This window comes from Buceros rhinoceros, unplaced genomic scaffold, assembly GCF_000710305.1.
Source record: "Buceros rhinoceros silvestris isolate BGI_N320 unplaced genomic scaffold, ASM71030v1 scaffold9493, whole genome shotgun sequence".
Taxonomy (NCBI): Eukaryota; Metazoa; Chordata; class Aves; order Bucerotiformes; family Bucerotidae; genus Buceros; species Buceros rhinoceros.
In genome coordinates this window covers 14,696-30,366 of record NW_010403005.1, presented here as the reverse complement: position 1 = coordinate 30,366, position 15,671 = coordinate 14,696, and positions in this window count along the sequence as shown.

Here is a 15,671-nt window from a genome sequence, read left to right as displayed (position 1 = left end):
ATTCCTGCTTAAAGTTAGAAACAAAGTCTATACAGCACCATTAAACTTGGAGTGAAAGCTCACAAAGAACAGCTATGTTTTGGCTGGCCTTGATATGCACGAATTAAGATGTGATCTCTATTCTACTGAATACAGAGTCTGTCAGTGGGGCTTCAAAATAGGATCTTACATATCTCTGCGTTGGAAATTAAATTCTCCAGACAGATTACCTCATGCTCAAAACAGTTACTTCCACCAAAAAGGTTCTGCATGACTTGATGCTTTCTTCAGGTTTCCAACAGCCCATTCTCACCCCTGCAGCTAGAGGACTTGGCGCAGCCTCCCACAAGAAGTGGGCAAAACATCTGCTAAGCTCCCGCAGTCCCCACCTACAGCTCTTGGCTGGCACATCCCTATGCTGATCGTTCCACAACACCCTGCGCTTACACTGAAGTGTTGCACAATGTAGGACTGAGTTCAGTATTTTGGGTAAAGCCCATTTGCTTTACCAGAGAGCAGATCAGGTTTTGCCTGATAGATTCGTGTTAGTGCGCACTAACTGATGATGCTATCTAATAGAACTGATAATGATTCTTTAAATCATAACAAACCATTTGTAAAGCAAAACAAATTTACTTAATCAAAACCAGTGACGGTATAAGCATAAATCCCTCATTTTGTGTGAAAGTGTTAAAAAAAGCACAGTTCAACTTCTCTGAAGTTCAAAGCAGATTTTAAAAATCAGAATTTTAAAACTAACAAAAACCCATCTATACATACAACTGGATTAACCAGATCAGTTTTACAATCAACTGCATTTTTCATGCTCTAAGAAAAATGAGTAGGACTTTGAACTTACAGAATTCATTACAGTAGCAAGTGTTGGTAGCTCACTGAAGACGAGCAAACATGAAGTGAACTGTCCTGAACCACCCTCAGCAGTCTGTGGCACAGTATGAGGCAAATACAGTTGTTCTGCCTCCCAGTTTTTGCTCTTACTGCTAGGAAAAAACTGGACCAAACCACACCCTGGGTTGTTTGTGAAGGACACTGGCAGTACAGAAATGTCATGAGTAACTCTGCGTCTGCTGTGATGCTGGCTGTGATATGTAACAGATTCAATTCATCTTTTCCACCGTGCTCAGTAAAAAGGGGGGCTTTTCCATTTATAACTATGTGTGAACAAGTGAATTTTCATTTCAAAGGCACTCACTGCATCCTTCAAATTTTGTTTGGCATATAGAGTAAAGATTTTTTTTTTTTAATCTATCAGATCATCTTCAAAATAGACCTTCCGATAAAGAGAAAGTGGATACATAATTTAGACATGTATTTATAATGGTTCCTCATCAAGTTCTTTAACAAGCTTTCTCTCTTCAGCAAACTCTAGAACTGGCTTTTTCACTTCAGCTATGAAAGTACTTGCCAGCCATCAGTGCACTTCAAAAGGACTGATCTCATCTATTTCATTCCTTTTGCATGCAACAAATATTCAGGAAATCTCAAAGCTAAATTAGTTCAAATGCCTGCTGCCAGCAGGAGACACATCTGGGCTCTGCTTTTCCTCATCCTCATTTCATGAAGAGAAGAAGTAAAAGTCTGAAATAACTCATTTATATCCAGTTCCCACACTCTAAATTCAAAGAGGTAGGCAGAAACGGTGGACAAGTAAGATGAAGAAACAAAAGCAAGCTCCCCCTTTCACTGGAAACAAACAAGTCAATGAAAAGATTTAAATAATTCTTTTTCAGTAAGTTATACAAGCCAAATTTGACATCGCCATGTGGCTTCCCTCTGCCAAATGGGTGGCCAAAAGCTCAGAAGCACAGACACAAGCTCACTCGGAGGCTATTTCCAGGCTGGAAATTATGGGTGCTGTGATTTCCCCAGCAGTGCTCAGAGCAGAAAACAAATCTGAAGAGGGCTGAGGGAAGAAAGTCAGGCCAGGGTTCCTCCTCAGTAGCACTGTTACCTTACTCCTTTGTGGAAAAAAAAAAAAAGACTTGTGATCACTAACAGAGGACACCATTTATGTCAATATCCTCAGAAATCTACAAACACCCAGGAAGCTTCTTATAGTCCAAATAGTATTTCAGCATCACCCTTTTGGTATAAATATTTTTTTAAAAAAACAGAGTTCCATCATTTTAGAAGTTAGGGTTGGGGTTTTTGCCAGAAAAAGTGCAGCTGCATTGTAGGCCTAAAAACCTGGTAAACTGTGTGAAACCCTGACGATAAAGTGGCTTACCTGTTCTGCTGCACTTCACCTCCAGCCTGATTTGAGCAGCTAATAATCTGTAAAGTTTCTACATTTAAGGTATGAATGCTATATGATTATCAGCAGTAAATCTTGATTGTACCTATTTTTGAGATAGATGGCATCAGTTAAATCAATACAGTATGAAGTAGAGAAAAATAAAGGTTAAGTGGATAATAAGTGATCAAGATTGGTAGTGCAACACTACCAATCCCCAAACACTGCAACGCTTGGCATCGGAATTTTCCAATGGTATGTAAAATTTTATTTAAAATTGGTATTATAACAATGATTTATTTATAGCCAGTTTAGGTAGAAAGGCAGACCTCGATGCTTGGAGGGGGTCTGTCTCTTCATGCTCACATAGGTTTGTGTAATGGGTTAAGATGGCGTTGGCGGGGCTGAGACGCTTGTCTTCCCACTTCCCTTTTGCCCGAAGCGCGGGAAAACATTCTCGCAACTTTTGGAAAGAGAAGCCACAGCCATCTCGGCTTCTGATTGGGAGCCGAAGCATATAAATCACACCTCAGCAAATAAGCATATAAAAAATAGAGTTTTCAATCACTCCCTGGCACGCACATTTGCTTTCAACCCAGGACAGAGATAGAGATTTCTAACACAGAGAGAAGGGAAACCGAGACATGTCGATCAACCGCCTCAGTGACTAAGCATATAAAAAGCCAAGTTTTGCAACACTCCCCTGGCGTGCATATTTGAGTTCTGCCCAGGACTCGAGAGAGTTTTTCATCAGAGACAGAGAGAAAACACAGTTTCCTCCATGCGGCAGTAAAAGACTCTCATGGTTAAATTTCCCATTTCCTTGAGGGGGTGGAAAGGGGCACGAGAGGCAACACCGACCCCACATCAAGAAAGACCTGCTGCCGAGGGACGCGAGAAGGACCGTCCCCCGTAAGCCACTGAAGGAAATCGTCCTGCCGGGACCAGATGCAGATGTCGTTCCCTACGGAGGGATGCATGAAAACACCCTGGTCCACTGACGTGGAATCGAAGATACGATGGCACCTTCTACAAGGGGTGAGAGGGAAAGACTCTTTGCGGAAGTTTGCCTGGACAGTTCGTCTCTGGACTGGAACCTGGAGGTTAAATACTCTCTTGGAGATTCTCTTTCCCACCTACCCTCCACCCCTGCTCTTGGAGCAGCAGGCACATACCGTGTTCTTTGTTTGAACGGTGATGATTCAATGCACGGGGGGAGAGGGGGAGGAAAGTGCAGCTGTATATACTTATTTATGTATTTATTAATCTCTCTCTCTTATCTCTCTCTCTTCTTTCAACCAGTCCTGTTTAACTTTAAATGACTGATGTACGGTTTTAATTGCATTTAGTATTAAACCACTTCCGTTCCAACCCTTTAAGTTAAAACCCGTGTTTTTGCATTGCTTTTGTGTTCCTTGCCAAAACAAGCTTAACGAGTCACTTAAATCCTTTTGTGTAGTCTTGGGGGGGGGCGGGGCTAGGGGGGTTACATTTTCCCCGGAGCCACGACAAATCATGAAAGATAAGAAACCTTTTGGAGATAACAGCCTCTCAATCTCAAACCACGAGAGTCTGAAATATAGATACCCTTATAGAATATGCCTTCCATGTCATCTTGAACATTTTTTTTAAAAAAAAAAGAGGTATGATTCCAAGCAAGAATGGGTAAGGAGAGAAAGCTACACTGGTGCAGAGGCTAATAAAATCAAGTTTGGTGCATAAGAGGAACAAGTGAATCACGTAACAGCTTTGACTCAAGAAAGTATGAAGATGACCGAACCAGACAAATCCTTCGCCTCAGTAGCAGATGAGTGTGGATGCAGAAGGCTTTCAAAAGATGGTCTGCCCTTAGATGAGGGAACTCCAGATAAAAGAAACACCCATATGGACACTGACCCTGACACTGCAAACGGTATAGTTGCGAGGCTCAGAACAGCCTTTGTAAGATAGAAACAAATGCTTAACATAAAATCCATAATGGCTTTTAGGTCTGCTCAGGAGCATGCATCCTAGGAAACAGAGAATTTTTTTCCTGATACAGGAAACAAACGTAAAATCTTGGTATCTTCTCAGCTTTCCTCAGAGCTCCCACGGGGTTCTCCCTCCAAAGAGTAATAAGACAGTTCTGCATTAAGAGAAGGGCGAGAGGGGTACCTGCTGTCCATATGGTCTACAGTCAAGGACAACAGAAATCACAATCCTGTCCTTGAACAGCACCTGTCAGTGCAGAAAGTGAACCAGAGGCTGAGGAACTAGATCCTTTACAATGAACTCCACGTATGGCAGTACACCTTCGTGTAACTGGATGTAAATGAACCTTTCTAGAGTTTATTCTAAGTGCAAGTGGAAAGGTCAGTTCAGAGCAACAAGGCATGTTCTCAACAAAAGGTCGAATGATAGCCATTTCCTCCAATTATACCCGCTCTGCCTCCCATATGCCAAGCACATTAAAGTGCAATGACCAGCAGGATGAGAAAACAAGTGCTTATTCCTAGCACTGTAATTACTATTTCCTCTGAGCAATACAAAAAGCTACAGCAAATCCATCTTTTCTGGTGCCTTTCATCTCACTTGAAACTTTCTCTTTTATGTTACTACCAGCACATCAGACAAGCTCTTTCCTGCCAGTGCAGGAGGAAACATCACGTTAATGAAAATGTATGTTACACAAGGGCAAATTCCTTCACTAACGCGAGTCCAAAGGGCTTTTGCTATTGTTATCAGTGGCATCTGGCACCACTCTGAGGGTATTCACCATGATTCCTGTGTAGTCATTCATATTTTTTAGTAAGCGTGTTAAAACACTGTGAGTGTAAATATTTTGCCATACTTCTGTAACTCAGACCAACCTTAAAGCAGTGAAAGTGAAAAAAAAAACCCGAGCCCCACCTTCCAGATTTATTGCAGGTTATTTCAATTTTATGCAAACGTAGAAGGTTGGTGAGATATAATGAAGAGGTACAGTAAAGTCTGCCACTATTTTAAAGCAGGTTTAATGCATTTGTACCATTAACAAATATTCTGAAACTGCTGAAATTACTTTTCTCATACATAACGTCATTCTTCACGGCTAGAGGGCCCATGAAGTAGCTAACTCACCAGCCCACAGAGCAGAGCATAACACAGCCAAAAGGCATCTCCTGAGAAGCTCTACAGCAGTATGTTCTCTTCAATATCTCAGGCATTCAGGTCTTTCTGAGAAGAAAAAATTCCCTAATATAGAGAAAAGGGAGTCTAGGAAATAATGATTCCAACTGAATCCATAAGATGTGGTACCTGACCCTATGTGCATTTAATAAGCTCTTAATTCAACAAACAACAGAGCACTTCTCTACTATTGTATGTGTTATGTGGACATGCTCATCTTACAGACTTGCATCAGTGCCCCTCATTGAAAGACTCAGGCACCAAGGAGTCATCCCCAGGTCATGAAAATATTTTTCATGTTTCTGTTCACTAACATCTTAGCTCTAAAGCGCACTTCTAATTTTAACTAAAGAAATTCCATTTGCAGATATTCCAAATCATGAAAACACAGACTTGGCACAGTTCCCCAAGAAAGTCAAAACCACGTGACTCCAAGGGAGGTGGGGGTTTGTCTGTGCTCCCAAGTAAGAACTGATAGGACAAGAAGAAACAGCCTCAAGTTGTGCCAGGGGAGACTTAGGTTGGATATGAGGAAAAATTTCTTTGAGAGAGGGTGCTAAAGCATTGGAACAGATTGCCCAGGGAGATGTTAGACTTCCCATCCCTGTAAGTATTTAAAAGACGTGTGGATGTCGTGCTGAGGGACATGGTTTAGGGACTCTTGCAATGCAGGGTGAACAGTTGGACTCGATCTTAAAGGTCTCTGCCAACCAAAATGAGTCTGTGATTCTGTGATTCAGGATGAGGCTGTATGAGTCAGGAACGGCCATGCCACTCAAAAGGACACCACTCAAGTGTGACAGCATAGACAGCTTGTATTAGGTGTTATGCCCCAGAATTGTTTCAGAAAGGTGACAATAATAAGTAAAACTCTGCAGCTCGATTACAGAGTACCATCAGCAGAAAAAAGTGGGCTTACTGTTCATAGTCTCCCACTGTGGCTTATAGGGATTAAACCTCTCTGGTCACACAGAGTTTTTAGGCCTTTGCCCTCAACTCTACCTGTCTTCCGAAGTGGAAATCCTAGCTAGAACTATATGAAGTCTCTCTTCCCTATGAGTGAATGACCTAAGAGACTGCAAGCATCCTGTAGAGCCAGTAACCAAGCTCCTGTCAAAGTAAAAGGTCCATGCCGCAACAATTTTATCTTTAAACTAAATCTGCCTGTTAAATTAATTGGTAAGAAAGTAAATGCTGATATTAAAATTTATTATGAGAGTTCAGAGCCACTTCTTTCTAAATACAGAAACTAGAGTCTGTTATGGTGTACTGTTTGAGTCTGCAAACTCAAAAAGGAGTTCGAGCTTTTTTGAAGAGCTAGAAACAATTAACATTCTGAAAAGAATTAACATTCTACAGAATATGAAAATGTTTGAGCACATCTGAGATTTGACAAAACAGTGTCAAACAAGGTTACTTGAAATCCCGTGCCAAATTGTCTACAAATTAAAGAATGATCATTGCCTGAAGTAATCAGACTCCAGTGCAATGCCACATTTAAACCTGCTTCTGATAGCGAGCAGAATCATCGCAGAATCATAGAATGCTTTGAGTTGGAAGGAACCTTGAAGATCTTCTAGTTCCAACCTCCCTGCTATGGACAGAGGCACCTTCCAGCACCTTCCATTAGACCAGGCTGCTCAAAGCTCCATCCAATCTTGAACACTTCCAGGGGGGGGGCATCCACAGCCTCTCTGGGCAACCTGTTCCAGTGTCTCGCCACCCTCACAGCAAAGAATTTCTTTTTTACATCTAATCTAAATCTACCTTCTTTCAGTTTAAAGCCATTACCCCTTGTCCTATCACTACATGCCTCTGTAAAAAGTCTTTCTCCAGCTTTTCCATAGGCCCACTTCAGCTACTGGAAGGCTGCAGTAAGGTCTCCCCACAGCCTTCTCTTCTCCAAGCTGAACAACCTCAATGCTCTCAGCCTGTCCTCATAGCAGAGGTGCTCCATCCCCCTGATCATTTTTGTGGCCCTCCTCTGGACCTGCTCCAACAGGGTCATACCTTTCTTGTGCTGAGGACTTCAGAGCGGGACACAGTTCTCCAGGTGAGGTATCACCAGAGCTGAGTAGAAGGGGAGAATGACCTCCCTCAAACTGCTGGTCAGGCTACAGAAAAGTAGCCTGAACCAAGTTTAGAGGAGAGCTGTCATAGGAATCACCATACCAATTCACAATAGCGATTTGTCTGTTTGTTTTCTTTAACTTCAGTACCCACTTTTTAATAAAAGGGATGCCCAGATATTTGAAACTGTGAAACCTCCACACTTGAAATGAAGAAGCACATATGTAGAATTGTGTGGGTGAGACCTGGATAAGGAACATTTCCCATTTTTAATGGTTGTTTTTTTTTCATTACATGTGGTGCTAGCTGTACTGTTTCATACAGAAAGAGGATTTTGCTCTTTGGAAGTTTGCTATGCTGGACTTTCTGTTATGGTTTAGTTTGGTGCTTTTATTCTTTCCATTCTGTGGTATGGGATTGCTCTAGTACTCCAAGATCTGACTGCAACTAATTATTAGTTATAAAGGAATGACAGACATACAGACGATGGACATAGCTGAGTATGGGTGGCAGCAAACCACAGCAGTAGCACACTACTGGTCTAATGTAACACAGATGTGCCTTCCATAAATAATTCACTCTAAAGATATCTTGCTTTCAGTGACACTGTACATTTCGGAGAACTAAACAGACAGGACAGATTGCCCTCAGAGAACATTTTATACGTTAGATGTATTTTTCTGTGAAATATAAGAAATTTAGATTTTACTTTGACATCAGTATTCTATGCCTGGGGATCCTGGATCCTGAATCTGATGCATTTTGCTGGCACAAATGCCTAATGTTTTTTTCTTACGCAAACCCCAATGCAGGTAATTTCACAGAAGTATTCTGGATGGAGAATACTTGGCAGCAGACCATGCCAAACTCCACTTCTTCAGAGGGGCTCTTCCATGCAAGTTGCCATGCTGTCATACTAGCAACAGGCATTTAAGGATCCTGACAACTCTGTCCCCCTGCTCTGCAGGGGAGGCTAGGTATGGGATTTGGGATCTATTCTGCTCTGTTTTCACGGTGCACTTCAACTGCCTTCAAGATGAAGTGCGCTATACCTTCATTTTTTCGAGTAATGAACAGTGACATATAGCAGAGAGAAGACAGAGATTTATTCATATATGCCCTATAGTATATATGGCTGCCTACCAGAAAAGTGAAGATTTAGACACTTTGAGGAGATCACCGTGCCTAATATGCTACACATAATTTGCCCTCAAATCTCTCCTCTAGATCTTGCATAAACTATCCAGAAAGCAATGAAGCAAGTAAGGGAAAGTTCAGCAAGCCAAAAGCATCCTGTCAAGGTTTACAGTATAAATGTACTTGTAAGCATAAATCCTACTTACATAAAGTATAAATCCTATTTTACATCACAGTGCACACAAAATTTCATACTGTAATAGGCTTGAAGCAGACATAGAAAAACATGCTTTCTCTCCTTTAAAAACTGTAAAGCTATGGTATTATATTTATTTTTATCAACCATTACCTATATATATATGTATGTATGGTGTATTAATGGACAAAGGACGTTTCTTCCAAGAACTTGCAAGCGCTCATCTTCTTTCAAAAACACTTGTGCATTTTTAATTTATCTTACCCGTTTTACGGAATGTTAGAAATGGAAGAGAAAGGCCTATCTAAACTACTGACTTGGAGGAGATGCAAAGAACACACTTTAAAAAAAAATCTTAAAGCGAAGAAAATATTTAATACATGCTAAGATTTTCCTCTGAAAGAGACTGTGGACTCTTTCCACAGGTGAGGACTCTTTCTGCTGTGCTTCTGTAGCACTTACATGTCCTTCATTTTGGAGAATGGTGGGCCAGGATTTCCTGAGGTTAAAACACAATGCAGAAGAAAATCAGACTGGACTTCTTCCACCAAGTCAAAATATTTCAGAAGTTACTGCAGGAGAGTTAAGCTAAGCTGCCATAAGAGTTTGATTAATAAAGGCAATTAGAGAGAAGAATGCAAGACCAGGATAAGCTACCCCAGGCAGACAATGAGATGAAATAAGAAATAACATACCATGTCAGCCTCTGAAAGGCACGAGTTCAGTTCTGCTGCAAGGCTTGTAAGTGAACAAAGGGAATAGTCTCACAGCATCACAGCAGCTGGAAAACAGCGCTCTGAAATTCAGTTACTTACCCAGAAGGCTATTCCATAATTCAAGCTGATGCTTTTGAGAACGGGCAATCAACACTTCAGAGAAGCTGGAGAAGTAAAGGGGGAGGGATAAGGAAGTTACACTGTATAGGACCCAAAACCAGAGTACAAGAGGCAGAAGGTGCAAACCTGGCAGCCTGTGCTCAAACAGTGCTCTCTTCCAGAGCCAGAGAAATAGGTGTGCCAGGTGCTGAGCAACCCAGATGCACGGCCCTCCAACGAGCGTGGCCTCAGTGCCATACGCTCCTGGAGATGGGACACTGGCCAGTCCGCTCCGCATGCTACACTCGGAATCAGCGACAGGCAGCACCAGGGCACAAAGTCAATGTTTCCATGACCTCTCTATAACCTAGTGAACCACTGCACCAACTTTCCGTCATCATTCACCCTGTGAGGTCACACCACTCAGAGCATCCTGTGTTTTCACATTACCTAAGACTGTTAATCAAAAAGAAAAAAAGGGGAGGTGGGAGGCCAAGTCTTCACTGGCTTCTCATGCCACAGACCTAACAAGACCAACAGGCACTGGCCTAAGAACAAATGGGAAAGGAACATTTCTGGAAATTTGCTTGTATTTGTTTTCATAATTTTCCAATTTCCTAAACTGAATATTACTAGATGTTTTTCCTGTCTATTTTTACATGACTTTACATTTCCTTATTTAATGTTTTCACCTTTTTCTCATAAACCATCTCCTCGCTACTAAGCTCACACAGTTTATTACTTTCTCTCCAATGAGGCATTCCACACTGAGAAGTAGTTTTTATATGCGACCTCACCGCTACTTAATCCTAATCCTTACCCTTTAGTTTCTGTCCATCCACCCTGAAAAATATTCAGTAATTGGCACCTATTCACTGGGCACCCAAAACAGCAGCAGCTAAGCTTTCCCAGTTACTGCCAAACTAATACATTTGCATTTATTCTCTTCAAGGCCTTGGCAAGTGGTAAAGTAAAATTAGTGCTTAGCTTCCACAGGACCATAATGTGGTTTTTTTCAGGCGCTAGGAACTGACGGCACATCCCATGCACTGGAACAACGATGTGACGTGCATTGTCCCAGTTAATGTGTCAAGTGGTGAAATTATTCTAGCTGCTACCTCCACAGGCTTAATGCTTTAAGATGACACACTGCTCTTTCTGGAACATTCTTAACCTTCCTCTCTTACATTTTTGCATTATATTCATTATCACAGTATTCTTAACCCTGAAAAAAAAATCTTGCAACCAATTTCTACTTCGATTTAAGTGACTGTGTGGAGCATAACCGTTTGTACAAAAGTCAGCTTGTTTTTCTACTGTTGTGTTGACTTTAATACCCAGGAATAATGCATCCATCTTTGTTATAAGTAGAATAAACTCAAATTAAGGAAAAAGGATCCTTAATAGTGATGTTTTGGTCCACAATATGGAGCAAAACTGTGTTTCCATTACTCACCGCTCTCAAAAGTCAAGTTAATCAAAAGAACATATATTCTGTGATTTTACTTTTACTGGAGTTATGAAGAGTTTTGCCCAGTTCTTTCGCTTCTGATCATTCTAAAAATGATAATGCTTAACAATTAATTTAAAAACCTTCTTAAATTCATTGTCTGCATTCCACTTATCACTGAAATGTAATTCCATAGAGTGTATCTACAAACACTGCTTATGATTCTCCGTTCCTGAGGAAATCCCACAGAGACAAAGGTTTGAAATCATAGTCACGACATTATGACAGCTTCATAAAGTTGGCATGTCAAATGCAGTTCAGCACTTACATGGGAAAAATCAAAAGGTCAGGAATTTCCTTCCACGGTTCTGATTAAAGAAAACCCCAAACATAATAATAATGTAAAGAAGGAACGAGCAGAGAAAACCATCTAAATTGTAGTTAAGTTTTATACTAATTTCCAAAGTTTTCCTTGGAGAAAGAAAATATAAGCTACATCACAAGTATAATTATACTCCATTTGACTACTTTAGCAAATTATATTAGTTTTAATTATTAGGGTAATGTGAAAAAGATCCATTGTAAGTTTAATAACGTATCGACAAGATAACGCATCAACAAGAAAAGGAGAACATTCAACATCGTCTTTGTAATATCAGCTAGGGACATTATTCACACAAAAATATCAAGGAAAAACCTAATAACAATAATGTCATCGGTAGTGACAAAGCAAGATGTTGTGACAAAGATTTCGTTCCTTGTCTATTATCACAGAACACCTGGATATTACAGTACCTCTAATCCCATTGGGAATGAATGCCTCACACTGTTAGAGATCACCTCCTTCTAAGGGTGTCAACCTCCAGATTATCAGGAAATATAATAAATTCCTATCTGTCCTCTTTAAAAATACTGTGACACTTCCTTAATGAATGAGTTGTGTATCCCGGCCCTCTCTCCAGATTCCATTTTCAACAACCATACTGCACATGGACATCTTGTAAATGGAGGCGTGACAACAGCACGGACAAGTGTAACCTGCTTAAGTGGGTTACAAAGTGATGAAGAGACAGGTTTAAGCATAGGCTTAAATAATAGCAATACAAATACAAATCTGAATTTAGCAATACAAATAAGCACCCAAAAATCCCAGTCACCTCAGAAGACCCTCAGGAAAAGCTCTATTAACATATTTTCACCAACACCACTGGATTCAGCCACTCCGCTAAACAAAGTGTAAGTATACTTACTGCTACAACTGCACTTCTAGTCAGTTGTGGACACCCTATGAAGGGATGGGTTTGTGCATCTCTCCTCTGAAAAAATATGTCCTCCAGACATATATTACCCATATATCAATAATTATTAATAATGAAATTTTCCTTGAATATCTTCTTAACTCTTCAACAATTTTAAGATTTTGTCTTGAGTCTTGGTAAAGAGGCTTGCCATGATTCTTTGGAGGAAACATAATTGAACAAATGGCACAACATCGACAGATCTTTTTAAATGGCATCAAAACACCTCCTTCTCTTTTGAAACAGCCTACAGAAAATCCTTCCTAGAATAGTGGGCACTCAGTAAACATGTTCTGCTACTGCATTATAGTCGTTCACATAGCAACGCACTAACACTCTTGGGAGAATTTTGTTTCTTTCTATCTAAAGAGCTTTCACAGACTTTAACATTAGGTAGATTCTTTTATTTCTTTTCTCTATTTGTAGAGAAATAAATAAAAGAGTTATTCAAGATGTACCATATGCCTCTAACCTATCTGCTCTTACCCCATCAACAAATGAAAAAGTTTTAGAAAGTTACCCTTGATATTTTTGTTCCCATTCTCTAAGACCACTTCCTTTTTAAAGTTATTTATGTTTTTCCCCTTTGAAATTACTGAATTGCAAACAAAGCAAGCTCTTGACTCGAACACAGTTTAGGCTTAGTAGATCTTAAAGGCTTTTGAGCCCAAAGTGAACATTTGAAATTCTGTTTTCTGGGGGTATCTTTTATTCTGCCAGCTACCACGGGTATTGTGGTTTGTGTTGATCCTCCAGCGAGACAGGACCACTCAGCCAGCATTATTACAGATACTGGCTTCACTGCAGCACGTCAAGCAAGCAGGCTGACCTGGAAACCCCCCCCCAAGTACCCTGCCACTTTTATAGCGCTGCCACAAAGTTTAAAAGATCTTTTTCTACAATATACAATAACGCTTGAAGTTTTGAAAGACGGGTCAACATATGCCAAGAAATCCCCCCCAAGTACACTGCCACTTTTATAGCGCTGCCACAAAGTTTAAAAGATCTTTTTCTACAATATACAATAACGCTTGAAGTTTTGAAAGACGGGTCAACATATGCCAAGAAATCACCCGCAAAAAGACTTTACTATAAACAACTGGGGAATTTTGATGCACCATGCAAGAATGGCAAACTGAGACTTGAATTTCAACCATACTTTCATACTTTATACTTTGATTCATAGTTGGGTAATTTTACATATTTATTTTTATTAAAACTTATTTAATCAAACTATATTATAAAAAAAAAAAAATCTTTCATCAAGGGGAAATCTTTTTCACTCCAGGGAAGACCACTCTAAGTGTCTTGACTGATCCAGGAAGTCAAGGAATACAAACAAAACACAAGACTTGTGATTTTTGCTATTTTTAAGTCCAAAATTATTATTTTTTTTTAAATCCACAAGACTGTCATTATTTTTATATGGGAAATATTTCTCTTTTCATTTTCTGGTAATTTTTCACAAAGCAAAATCCAAAGGAATACAAAAAGTACATTTTTGTTTCATAAGGCTTAAATAAAAAGCAGCTTTGGAAATAGCTTCTTTTTGTTTGGTTTTTCTTTTCTTTTTTTTAATTCCCTCAAGAGCTTAGTAATAACCACCATTTTTCGAAGTAGTCTGAAATTGTATTTGCTACTAGGGATAGCCAAGCAAACAGGAAAGAAAATCAATCAGGGTATCAATTCCGCACACACTGCAGACACAGAAGCTTTGCTAGGAAGATCAGGAAAGGCAGAACATCACACATTAGCCACGTAACTGACTAGAAGGGAACAAGGGAAGAGCATGGGCTTCACCTGTTTTATCTGCTGAGTAACCTTTGACTGTGCATGCTGCTGACGACACAAAACAGCTTACAACACAAGACCAGGCATAATTGTGTGTTAATTTGAATCCGTATACTACCTTCAGGTGATCTGGAATTCATTCGTGTATCGAACAGGAGAATTAACAAATTCTCAAAACCACTGGTTGCTTCTTGGCCTGACCTGCCCACAATAATTCAGAAGTCTCCATGAGACTTCCCTGCTGTGGCCAACGAATACCATCAGTGCTATTTAAAAAAACATTAAAACAGAACATTCGCCATGATTCTTTTTGCATTTGCATATCATTTTATGAAAAGATAACTGCAGCATGCATATGAAGAGCTAGGAAGTTTACCAAGTACCTAGTTTTTAATGGGGAATCCTACCTAAGATAAAGGGCTAGCATTAGGTTTTCCCAGTATTTTTAAACTACTTTCTCCTCTTCAGTATTCAATGAGTTTTAAAGATCAGCTCAGCAATCCCACTGTTCAATGCACATTTATAAGGTTCTGCTGCAGCACCCAAGGAACAGATCCTCCACACAGCCAATGGTTGAATTTTTCCTTTCTACAATGACCTTTTGGAAGTCATTTTACATAAAATGTGCACATATACATCAATACACACATGCAATCACGTATGATTTTAAGCTATTACAAGTTATTTCATATTATTAGTAATGGCTTATGAAGACACATACGGCCCACGCTCTCATTTTGCTTCCATAGTAGTTAACAGTGTAGGCAACACCTTGAACTCTGGATCCCTTGATGCCACTGGCAAACCTTCAATAGACTAGATTGTGTGCAGAACTGAAACACACATAGATTTTGATGCTATTTAGTTTTGACTGCCTCCCTGGAAGATGCATGCATCACTGAAAACAAGTTAATGGGAAAGCTGGAAGAAGTAACTCTTCACATACACTTCTTGAAATGTGCTTAGCGCAATTCTGATGAACTGTTTCAAATATTAAACATGTGCTACCCAATTTGCCAAGTAAACACAGAGAGAAATAATGCTGCATTAATTTCCGTGTATTTTTAAACAACAGAGAATAACACAAGGGCAACCAAAGGGAAAGTAACAGAATCGCAGGATGACTGCCTTGAAACTAACCTATCCCTCACCTCAAGCAATCAGAGGGCAGAGTCTGATCCACACTTCTGTTGACTCTTCATATGAAACTCTCAATAACCCAATCAGCATTTTTCTGTAAAAATATTAATGGTCACAGTATTTCATTTGCTTGCTTCCACTCCCATACACTAAGTAAGACCCTGTACACTTGCTGCCTCTTGCACTCTTACTCTCAGAGGTTTCTCTTCAGACACTAGACATAATGACAGACCACTTAGGACAGACTGCAGCAATCATGTCATTATCAGCTGAACCACTGATGTCATTATTTGTCTATTCTTTTTATGATTCTAAATGTAAACATGAATTCTATCTCCGTTCAAAGCTTTGGAAGGACATTTAATGACAGAGCTATACATGGCAGAGGAGGATC